The sequence below is a fragment of the Taeniopygia guttata genome, chromosome 3, assembly GCF_048771995.1.
Source record: "Taeniopygia guttata chromosome 3, bTaeGut7.mat, whole genome shotgun sequence".
NCBI lineage: Eukaryota > Metazoa > Chordata > Aves > Passeriformes > Estrildidae > Taeniopygia > Taeniopygia guttata.
Genome location: NC_133027.1, coordinates 17,307,138 through 17,319,683, shown reverse-complemented (window position 1 = coordinate 17,319,683; position 12,546 = coordinate 17,307,138). Strand labels below are relative to the sequence as shown.

General features: G+C 40.1%; 1 long non-coding RNA gene across 2 annotated transcripts; it reads right to left on the bottom strand.

The window, feature by feature from the left end:
• Positions 1-3,376: 3,376 nt before the first annotated feature.
• On the bottom strand, positions 3,377-11,859 carry LOC115494733 (uncharacterized). 2 transcript variants are annotated; one of them, XR_012054869.1, is made up of 4 exons: positions 11,726-11,859; positions 9,292-9,561; positions 8,330-8,432; positions 3,377-7,994 (listed from the first exon to the last, which is right to left on the bottom strand). It is a non-coding gene; the product is annotated as an uncharacterized lncRNA (long non-coding RNA). The 2 variants fall into 2 exon arrangements; XR_003959789.4 differs by lacking the exon at positions 8,330-8,432.
• Positions 11,860-12,546: the final 687 nt, after the last annotated feature.

Sequence of the window (12,546 nt, the reverse complement as noted above, 5' to 3'; positions counted from 1 at the left end):
TTCATGGATCCTTAGCAGAAAGAATGGGGATCAAGTTAACAAAGCTGAACACTTCCTTTGCTGGCATTAAATAAATGCTGTACGTTTGGAGTCATTTCAGCTGTTCAATGCACTTTAAGTCATTTTCAAACCACTGCTAGACAGTCAGAGGAATCTACTGAGCTCTCCTACTCTTAAGAAGAAAAGATTGCTTTTGCATTTAGAAAAACATACTAATTTTGCTTCTATGTACAGCTAAAAATCAGAAGTAAAATGTGATTGAAAAACAGGCTATGAGTTTCCAGTGTTACCTGACATAAACCACAACCTGTCACTAAGAGACAGGCGAGTCCTAAGCATAAAGTCCAGCGTATGCCTCATGCAATTCAGATGGGCTTTAAAATTTTCCACTATTAACATCTTTGAATGTATTTCAAATAGCCATTTTTATTCTAGGATTAAGCAAGAGTGCATGTTGTTCCACAGAGAGTTGGTGGCCCCTTCTTAGTCTATTGATATAGTTATGACAAATTGTTCTGAATTACATGCACCATAACTCAATACTTAATCTAGTAGCAAACTACTTTTTAGCTGCAGTCCCTAAACTTTGTTGTGGAAAAATAAGAAAAGTTGATGGAAAAAATTGGCAAAAATATTCAAATTTGTACTTGATAAACACTGAAAATAAAGAACTGTTAGTCAGTTGTGATTTTACCAAGACTTTTTTCACAAGTGCAGTTAGAGCTTAATGATTTCAAGCAAAAGAGGTTTTTTATGTCAAATTATATATTGTTTCCTATTGTAAAACATTGGGGAGAGTAAATTATTACTTCTTGGAGGGGGTTAAGAGCAAGATTCAACAACTAAAAAGGATAAAGGAATTGTATGGAGCAGTAAAGGAAACAAATCCTCCCATTTGCTGGAAAAAGAAAACCATGGTTAAGGACTATGTTGTAAGCATGGAAACATATTTGCATCTGATTTTATTAGGGATGATTCATAAACTTTATATTCTGATGTCCATAGGTATTCAAACTGTATTTGAATAACATTTTCCAGAAAAAAATAGTAGCAACAAGTTTAAATATGGTGATGAACTTTTTATAGCAATAAAGTTATTACAAAAAGTTGTGATAAAAGACCAAAAATCACAAGGAATGGTCAAAACAAGGTTTTCCTGATACATTGATCCTTTAATTAGTCGGAGAGAAATTGTAATTCCATTAGCAATGGGGGTTTTTATGCCTTGTGAGGGTAGAAGATGGAAGGACAACAGTTCAGTCACCTGGACCACCAGTTACATTTGTTGCTTTGGCAGTTCACTTCCTCCCCACTTAAGGCTGCTCATAGACCTGAGCATCACCTCTTTGCTTCAGGTACTGTGGCTAGGATGAATTCTGCCTTCACAAATCTCTTTAGCTTTCAGAAATTTGTCAGGTTCTCTGAGAGTAGTGAAGTTAATTCCCTCATTATTTTAAGTGCTATGGAAAAGCAGAAACTGAGCTTTCAGAAGATAAATAACCAGGAATATAGGAATTCATCAAGATCTCAGTGGCCCAATTAAACGATTGAAGACTCAGCTCATGAAAAACTGAGTATACTAATAAAACCATGAGTCATCATTCCTTTTTTTATTGATTCTTGCTCTCTTTCTGTATCTGAGGCAACAATAAACATGATTTATATGCACTGCCTTTAATTTCCCAGGATGTTCTAATCTCACAGTGGTGTAGGGGAAAAGTCAATGAAGACGGATGGTGAGCAGACTGCAAACTGGGAGGCAGGCAGCAAATTTGGTCAGAAATTGGGCTGGGATGGATCATGTTGCAGACATAAGTAACTTTTACATCTCTAGAGATGATGCCATTTAGCATATATTATAAGAAAAAGAATGGTGTGATGGGTAAGGCAGGAAGATGGTCCTGTTTGTACCCATAAAAAGTGCCCATTTCAATCTCCTTTGTGGATGAATCAGAACATAACGCTTAACACTTATGAGCCTTTCTTCCCTCTGCACACTAAGCAGAGACAATTTCTGTGAAGATGTCTTCTGCAAGGTCCAAATAATCTAATTTGTATTGGTGAAACCTGCTACAGCAGTTCTCCTTGCTGAGCCACACAGACAGCATAACACACATGGCATCACAGGAACTTCCAGTGCCTTCATATACATTTTCTATGTCACATGGGTGTTTGATGGAGAGCTGCCTGGAAATAGGCTGTAGGCTCCCTGGCAGAATCATTCACAAAAGATTAATTCAATCTTCTAAAATATAGAGACTAGAAGACTAGAAGAAAATTGCTACAGGCTATTTTCCAGTTCCTTCCCTTTGGATGCATTGTTGGAGCCTTTTTTAAAAACATTGAATTAGGCTGCAAAATCCTTCCCTTTCATTTATTGTCTCTGATAACATCCTCTTTATGACTGTATTCCAGTTACTGCTGAAATGGTGCTATTTCACTAAATGCTATTTATCTTTGCAAAAGGGATGGTTAAGCCTGCAGCTTCTGGCAGAGCCATGACCCTCATGCCTGCACAAGGGCCTCTGCATATGATACAAAAGAGGCTGTCTGTGAGAATCTGAATGAAGATGAGGTGCCAGAGCACTTGACTAAAGTGAGAATCAGTGCTGAGGACAGCTACCAGGAAAGTGCTTAAGGTGTAAGTGCAGATGCTTACTGACTTCCTTCTAAAATTGCTTACCATGGCTCAAGAAATCAAGAGCATTGGTGTGCAAAGAGGTCAGTCATGGGCACAGAAAATGTACTAGTAAAGCAACTAGACTTCTAGAAATGCTGTATTCCTCTGTAGAGAATGCCTCAGGGAGAAAAAAAAAAAAAGCCTTTCCAATGAGCAGCTTTTTGTAGGGCCATTGCAGCAATTGTAGGTCTCCAGTTGTTGTTATTGGAATAAGAAAAAGATCACATTCTGAAGCAACAATGGCTTAAGCCTTTATAAGCAGCTCCCTCTTTATGGTTCATTTTGTGGTCTCACCAACAAATTATTTTACAGTTTCTTCCAGAGAAAGGCAGCTCTACAGTTAGAGAAAAGCTCTTTGGGTTCTGTTCCTCAGCTCCACTATCCCTCTCTTCTCCAGTGAACACAGAGATCCTTAACCTACTTTTACATTATTATGAGGCTCAGAGCCTGTGTTGCTCCCTTTGAGGACAACTGGAAAGCTGCCACTGACTTCAAAAAGAGCATGGGCAGGCTTCTTGTTAGTTAACATTCGTAAAGTGCTTGGAGGTACTTAAACAAGAGATGTTACATAAATGTGATTAATATTGTAACTTGTCTGTCAATACTGAAAAGCTGTTCTGCACCTTGGTCAGCAGGATCTCCCTTCACAGCACCATATGGCTGAGGATGAGGGGTTAGTAAAATGCAGATAAATAATCTTCCTAAGTTCAATGCAACTATTAATCTACATAAATAAACCTTCTACCTTTGTCTAAATAAGGAAATCTCTTGTTTGTGTGGAAACCCTTTTAAAAAGTATACATTAACACTAGCTCTTATTTCTGGTACAATTATAAAACATAGCTGCTTGTTGAGGTGTTATATGTTTGAATCATCACAGATGCCCTGGGAATGGCAATATAACAATAGATACAGAATGTGAATGCTATTTAATACTAACAATTCAACTGTTCATGTTAACTTTTGCCAGTTAATTGTCAAAATTAGCTTTATCTTCCAGTGACACAGAGAAGTCCACTAACACTGATGAGTTGTTTGGGTTACCTAAGTACTTTGGTGCCGTTTGTTCCTTTAACATTCCATGAGAGCAAAGTTATTTCTCTATCGTTTTACAGAATTCACAACAATACTTCAAAATCTGTGGGCATTTCTTAGTGGTTCTGTGCATTAACATTCAAATTCACTTTGGGCAGTTTGATTCTATCATCTTGAGGCCACTACAGCCAGAGTTTTGAAAAAGAAGTTAGAGGCTTGGAAAGAGAGTCAAATGAATGCAATGCCTAGAAATCACCTACTGACATGGAATGCCAGCCAGTGCTGACAGGGAAAGTTGGATACACTCCCCTGGAAGGATCCATGGCAGAGGGCTGGTAGAAGGAGGAGGATTTTGGATGAGTCTCAGCTCCTCACACCAGTAATGGCAATGAGTTAACAGTGAAATCCAACACTGAAAAACAGTAACAAGCACAAATCCCTGTCCTGTGTAGACAACCCTCACTCATACACAGGCTTTATGTTGTATAAGCAGAGCCATCATGTATTATGAGAACTATAATATGTACTAACTGATTGATTTAATTATGTTCCATGAACCATTGTCTTTTTTCCTAAAAATTCAATCCACAAGATAAAATCTGGCATCAAGTCTTTTGATAGGTTTTCTTGTACAATGTAAAATTCCCCTTTTGTATCACATCCCTGCAATTCTCCATCAGCATTCTGTATGCATTTTTGTTACTGAGAGCCTAAGATTAAAATTTTATAGTAGTGCCTTTTCTGTATTGAAAGCACTTTGTTGTCATGTGCTGCAAGTATTAGTCAGTCTGGCTAGTCTTAACAAAAACAATGGCATGTAAATGAATAATATGGCTGTGTATCTACCATTTCAGATTCTACTTTAATCATTTGAGGTAATTACCAAAGAAATATGCATATCATCTGTAGATAATATACTTAAAGAACAAAGCATTCTTGTAAAAATGAACATTATTAAATTACAAAACTAAAAATATAATGAGTCAAGAGGAAACCTACTGGGTATTTGGGAGGGCAATTATAATGCACTTTATCAAACTGGACCATCAGCATTTGTATTCCCACATTTTTTTCATGTCCAGCACATAAAGAAAGCAATTCTTGATGTAGAGAGCTGGTTTAACAGTCCTTAAGTGATGGAGAACCTGAGGTCCACAGATAGTTTAGGCAAATATTTGCAAGCAGTGCAACTGAGATGTGTTTTCCATTTCTCAGAATGTAAGATACTTGGAGTGTGATGGGAAGAAATCTTTAGTCCATTATTCCAGTCATGGCCTGGCAATCATAATGCCAGTTCATGCATCATTGATACATTTGGTATTTGAATACTTAGAGACACAGCCTTTCTACAGTAGAGGATGTTATTCACTATAATTGCTATTCACTCTAACTGCTGCTTTGCAGCCACTTTTAAGGCTTTTAGTGTTTTCAAAGCTGCTCTTTCCTTCTGTACAAATATGACTTTTCATTCTCTTACTTTATTTGTCAATATTAAAATGTGGAGTACTTCTTTGCACTCTGTTCAGCAAGTGATGCCTATAAAAGCTAGGTTTGCATTTTCAATTTCCACTCCAGTCTTTGTGCTGCACAGCGATATTAAAGCCAGCTCACGAGGAGCTCACTACAGGCTCGTGTCGCTGAACAAACCCAGCTGTTTGCAAGCTTCACTAGTTTCCTTTAGCCATGTACCAACTCCAAAGCTCAAACAATTTCTCAGCCAGTTTGATGACTGATGAGTAGATTGGATAGAGCTTTGCAATTTGTCTGCAATTTGCCGATGATAACCCAGAAGTGGAATGTTAATGCTGCTTTCTGAGTTAGTCAGAGGTGGGAAGCTTCTTACAAAACTTCACTGCACTATGTGGACAAAAACTTTCTTCTCTAATTCTTGAGAGTAACTATTTTATGCAGTCTTCAGGATGACAGATTAAAAAATTAATGTATAGCTGCTTAAATAATTAAAATGCTGAAGTGTGTTAAATCATCAAACTGGGCAATAAGGATGGGTATTTTCTCTACCTTACTTCTATTCAAATTCAGCCAACTCAGTATTTCATGCCTGAAAAAGATTCTTTGCCCACAAGAGAGAGTCATGCTGTCATTGCAGTGTCACCTCCTGCATAAAGTGCCACAGAGTTGCCCTGTGTTGACTAAACTAGAGCATAAATATGATGTCTTAATGTTAAAATTAACAGAAATTAACGAAGAACCTGCAAAAAGGTCTGAGTGTTACAATTGTTTCACATTTACAGTGAGACTATATCTAACATCAGTGTAATTTGCATGGAAGATAGAGGGTATTTCTCCTGGCTGTTTATTCAGGCAGACCCAGTCTGGCCTAGAAGTCAGTCATCCCTTGTGCAGCTCCACCTTAACAGATGGAGTTGGCCTCTGCTAAATGTAATCTACCCTTTAAACTAGCTATGTAACCATGTCTGGATCTTACACCTAATGTATTTTTCCTTTATAGTTTTTTTAAAAAGACATTTTCAGTTATGTAGCCCCTTTTCCTGCACAGCGCTTCACAAGAGTGGGCAGCTCTTGACTTTGTAGTGGTGTGACCCATAGAACACTGACTTCATGATTGAAAAACTTCATGGACTTGTCATTTCCAGCATTCTTCATTTTTTCTTTCAATAATTATATTCATGAACTGAAGCAAAAGAAGTAGAATACAGACCAGCACAGAGACAAAACCAGCCGCTGATTGCACAACATGGACAGCTGTTTTGTGCTTTCACAGAGCATTCAGGAAATAGTTTGCTGTATTTGGCACCCATACCCTCTTAATTCAAAGAGGCTCTAATTTATGTCACCTAAATATTGTAGCAGTTAAAATCCCTGTGGCAAGCACATGAAGCTTGTGGTAAAACAAGAGATACAAAAAGCTGTCCAAAATATTGTATGTCAGCTATTTAACGTGTTAGAGCTGATTTATTATTGACAGTGGCTAGCTATACAGACAGTTATCCATTTTAATTTTAATAAGCATCTTAAATATGTGTAAATTCAGCCCAAATGCTGAATATTCTTTTTTTGATCCCAAAGCCCCACTTGCTACTGAACAACAGCTCCAATTTATTGGAGAATATCCTGTGCTATGACTGCAGTGGGCAGAGAATCAGATGTGACCATTATGGAAGACATTAAGTCCTGGTGTTTTTTTCTGGATTTGGCCACTTCTCCCACAGATGAATGGCACTGTTAGTTTCAATGCTCAGATTTTTTTTTCCTTGAGCTCTTAAGAGTACATGACCAGTATCATTCTTTTTATAGTATCTAATTTATGATGTGCTTACTAAGAATGAATGCTTACTAAGAACTTTTTCCATTCTTTCTTTGCTCATTTCAAACTTAGCTTCAATTCTGGAGAAAAAGCCATATAGCCATAAGCAAGGTTAAAACAATATTTAGCAAATGTTGTGATTTGTGTAGATATCCATATTCCTTTCAAATCATATCATTGCCTAGTTTGGCAATCATATGGATGCACTATTATAATTTATAATTCATCAACTTTCAGTTATACACCACATTATGATGTTTATTGCTAAACAGTTCCCTATTTCTTAGTTTATTTTTGATCAGTTTACTGTTGTAGTTAAGAAAAGACATATATACATGGACAATGAGAGGATACTGACTCTGAGCCATTAAAAGGAGACAACATTTTCAATTACATGTCAGGTTATTATTTCTGCCCCCTAGCAGAAAGGTAGTATCCAGACTTCAAAATAAGATACTAAGATTTTGTTATGAATGGTGGACTGGCTATGGGTAATTGATATAAACTGATATAGTTCTAACGACTTCACCACAACAACTTAATTAAGCAATTGAACCTGACTGGTATTGCATTGTTGAGGGATTATTGCATGCCTTTAATAAGACATAAAATAAAAAGCAAGACATTTCAGCTACCAAGAGACCTCTGAAAACTAATCTTCTATCCACTTTTTTTAAAAAAAGAGGAACTAATGGAATTTTAGGAAAGCAGAAAAGAAAATAGGTCAGTCTTGCATTTAGCAGCCTAAGGATATTTATCACCACTATGAAACATCTGCCCAGAATACTGTATTAATTTCTCATAACCCATTGCAGGATGACTTTTACCCTGGAACCAAGATTCAAACAATGGTTTCATGTTAAGATACTTTTCTATGTATTCTGACAAAAAGCAAGAAGAATTAGGGAGCCAGCCTTGAGGTGTTCTTTTGAGGAGTGAGCAGAGATGGAGACAATCTCCTCTCATTAGGTCTGTCTGCTTTGGTGGAGACAGCTGAAAAGACAATGGAAATAAATAGTATTAGCAGCTAAGAATGGTGGGATAGAGCCCAGTTTACTTGAGCCAAGCCCTGCATTGCTGTCAGAGCTTTGCCAGCTGAAAATATGGTTTGCAGTAGATTAATTATTATTGACTAAATCTTTGGATCTAGAGCCAGTTATGTAATACAGAAATGCCTAAATCGTTTATTTCACTAAAACATTGAGGAGAGCTGAAATTTTGCCATGCTAACAAAAACCTATATTTATCATAACCACTCTGCTGACAGGGTCTACCAGTACAGGTGTACTGTAATGCTTTCCAAAACTTTACCTTTCAGTATTTCATACCTAAATGTAATGTGTCACAAAAGGAATGAGAAGATTAAACCAATCAAAGCCAAACCAGGAATTATTCTCCTTTTTCAAGCTTTTGAGGTTATCATGCTGCATTCTATATGGAGAAGTAATAAAGACTTTGTTTAAACCTCTTTCAATCTGGAACAATGAAATGAAGAGTAACATGGAGGGTGTTGTGTTGCAAAAAGATTTGGTTTTGTTTTGATCTCTGTTTTTCTATTTGAGCTCTATGAGGTCTTCCTGGTCTATATTCAGTCTTCAGTACCTGAAGGGCACTGCTTGTTCCTGTTGCATGCCTGATCAGTGTCAAGTGCTTGTAGTTAGGTACCAACATACTGCCTTAGCACAGATTCCCTACCGTGTCAACGTTTTATTGCATTTTGAAGGTTATTAAAAAAACAAACTATTGAATTCATCTTCTGCTTTCTTCCCATATCCCCATGGACTTACCAAATATATCAAATATCCCCCTCCCATCTTATATCTGATGTCAGTGACAGGCTGTCTTCACAGGAGCACCTGCTGCCCATTGAGGATCAGATGAAACAATGGACATGTTTGACCTATGCTGGAGTTAGCACGTAGTCAAAAGAAGAAGATGCCATTTTTATTTAGCTTGCTGGCACCTGAACATCCACTGGTACAAGAGTCAATGCTGATGAAGGAGGAAGAGAGCTGTGAAGGTGCCTGATGAACTTCTCATGCCAGTCTTTATCTAAGTGCCATAGAGGCATTTCTGCCACTTTGGCATCAGACCGAGGGCTGGCATTCCTTTTGTTTCCCTTTCCTGTTATCTCTCTGATATGCTTTCTTCCTTGAGCTGAGGATAATCACATCAGGAACATACTGTGCTTCTATGTTAGATCTCTAATTATTTTATTCAATAGGGTAAGTATAATTATCCTCATTTTGAATCATTTTATGAAGATGAAACAATTTGCTCAACATCTTACCTCAAATCATTTAGATATATGCTTTTATATCTGTGAAAATTCCTCATTGTATTGCTTGTAGTAATAACTTGTCTCACTTAGTTCCACAGCCTTTGTGTCCCGCATCTCACTTCCAAGCAAACTCCATCCGAGACTTCTGCCCACTTTACACTGTGATGTGGGTGAGAGGCACAACCTCACACAGCAGCAGCAGTGAAGGAAGCTGCCTTGCAGGGCACCTCCTTCTCCCCAAGGTAAGGAATGAAAACTTTGAAGATTTCTCTGTTTCCTCTAAAAACACAGAACAGATGTATGTTGACATTTAATTTCTCCTAGTCAGCTATTTGTAAGCACACCACTTCTTAAAGGAAGTATAAAGTTATGTGTGTAGAGGTTCAGTAATTTAAAACAACGCACTCTTTAGCTGATGAATCCCAACACAGTTTTCTGTTCAGTTACCATTCTCTGCTATAATGGACTGAAAAGTTGCACTCATAAGCCAGAGTCATTCAGAAAGTTAAATTTTTTTTCAGCTCTATTTTATGCAATTTTTTTAAGGAAGGGAAAAATTAAAGGAATTTTGAAAAGGCTTTTGGCAATTGCATCCACAGCAGTGTATGTATTCTGTTCAGCACAATCATTACACTGGAGCACACAAAACCCCAGTTTTCATTTGTTGGGACTGACTTTTAAGAAGCTTTCTCACCAGTGCATACAATTTGGTCTGTGTGTCCTTTTTTGTGGCCATTATTAACTCACACTGTGGGCTATAAACCCAGGCTTCCTCATCTGGTGCCAACTGGCGTCTGTCACCACTCTCTCCTTATCTGCTACCTCTGCCAGTTCCCAGTGTGAAATGAGGCCACGCCATGCTATCATCGGGATTAGACCTAATGCACTGAGTTCTGTCTGCCCTGTTTATTTTTACCAACTTATTTATATTTCCAGTCTGGGCATTGGATGCCCAGAAATACTGGTGTTTTAATAAGCAGTAAATCCACACAGATGTAAAGCCTGACTATTTCCTCTTGCATTTTTTGTGTGTCCTTAGAGGGCATGGAGGAGACGCAAAATCCTACAGCACAGAAAGCCCTGCAGAAGTTGCTTCCATACCACTGCCATGTGTGTGTCCAGGTGCAGAAGGACCAGGGGACACAAGGAAGGACAATTGCCTGACTATGATGAGAGGCACCTGGTGCCAATTGACCTAATGCTCTGCAGGTATCAACCAGATAATTGTTCTGCAGCTCTTTCCTAAATTAGACATATATTTATTAGATATTGGGAGATAAAATAAACAAACAATAAATGGATTTAAAACTTCCTCCTCTAATATATAATGATGATTAGATAAAAAACATTATATGATCCATTTATAATCCTTATCTGAAACTGATGGAACAAAACCCAAACTAGATAAGATGCCAAAGCACAAAGAGCAAGGACACAAACATGAGATGTGTGGTTCTCATGCATAGAAGAACATAAAGGAACTCTGCAAAGAGAGGAATCATCTAGTAGCTATTTAATGCCAATGCAAAAGTATCCTTATCCAGTCCAGTCCATTTTTAGACACAGACAATCTCTTACTAGATATTTCAGACATTGCACTGTTGGACAGCATTTTTCTTCACAACCTAAACAGAGTCATCATTTTCTTCTCTTCATTTTTTTCTTAGTACCACACAAAATTTTTAATCATGGCTGTTAACACCTTTTTTAATACTTATTTGCCTGTTAAATTGCCCAGTACCTTCTTTACCTTCCTTAAATTATCACAACTCACTAGTCAGAAAGCAGTAAAAACATTAGGCTTTCATTTAATAAAAACAAGGTGAGCAAGGTTAAGACAAAATTGGAAATTAAGCAAGCCTCCAAAGCTTGCTCAAAAAGCTGCAGAACACTTCCAGAGGGTGTAATGGATTTCAAAATGTTATGCATGTCCATTAAGCAATTAGATTCATGGTAGACAGGCACCTCAAGTGCAGTGAAAAGAAAGATGTCACCTCTCAGCAAGTCAGTCAGCTGCAGATCACTGAGGAATGGGTGGTGAGCTGGGGAAGAATCACCACATGCTTTCCAAACCCCTCGTGTCAGCTACTTTCAGGAAAGACTAATGAACTAGGTGGACTTCTGTCTTGGTTCAATACATCAGTCCTCACAGTTTTTTATTATCCTTGTGGGATGGGTGGATTGCTTCTTTGATTGATGTAACTTATCTACTGTATCACACAGAAACTCTGCCGAGAAACCAAATTGCTATATTCATCATAATGTTGCTGGGACGGAGGTCAGCAGTGCAGAGCAGCACTTCTGGGCTGATGAAGGCTCAGCCTGACAGCCTGGGAAAGGGTTTCAGAGAGAGATGCTGAAGGTGTATGCATGTGTGGGGTAGAGTTAGGCTGGGTGAATGCACAGCAGCACGAGTGCCACTTGGGTTTTGCTCCTCACTCACCTGCCGTGGCAGAGGACAGATCCCTGTGTGGGAACCTCAGGGAGAAGCTGCTGCATGAGGAGATGCCAGCGCTGCGCTGATGGGCCCGAGCGAGCTGCAGCGGTGAAGGGGCTGCGGGGCCGGGAGCAGAGGGGGAACAGGGCCGGGAGCGGAGGGGCTGCGGGGCTGGGAGCAGAGGGGCTGCGGGGCTGGGAGCAGAGGGGCTGCGGGGCTGGGAGCAGGGGGGCAGCGGGGTCGGGAGCAGAGGGGGAACAGGGCTGGGAGCAGAGGGGCTGCGGGGCCGGGAGCAGGGGGGCAGCGGGGTCGGGAGCAGAGGGGGAACAGGGCCGGGAGCAGAGGGGCTGCGGGGCCGGGAGCAGAGGGGCTGCGGGGCCGGGAGCAGAGGGGCAGAGGGGCTGCGGGGCCGGGAGCAGAGGGGCAGAGGGGCTGCGGGGCTGGGAGCAGAGGGGCTGCGGGGCCGGGAGCAGAGGGGCTGGGAGCAGAGGGGCTGCGGGGCTGGGAGCAGAGGGGCCGGGAGCAGAGGGGGAGCAGGGCTGGGAGCAGAGGGGCTGCGGGGCCGGGAGCAGAGGGGCCGGGAGCAGAGGGGGAGCAGGGCTGGGAGCAGAGGGGCAGCTCAGCGGCCTCAGTGCCTGTGCTGGCAGGGCGCCCCGCTTACCAAAGCCCAGGGTGGTGTTCCTTTCCAGCAAAACATCAGCACCCTGCGGTGCAACAGCGCTTTAAGCTGCAGAATAGTCATGTCTTCCCTGTGTGAAGATCATCAGGGGGGACTCCAGGACACTGGCTAAGGTTTCACTAACTAAAACTTAACACTTTCAGGCCAT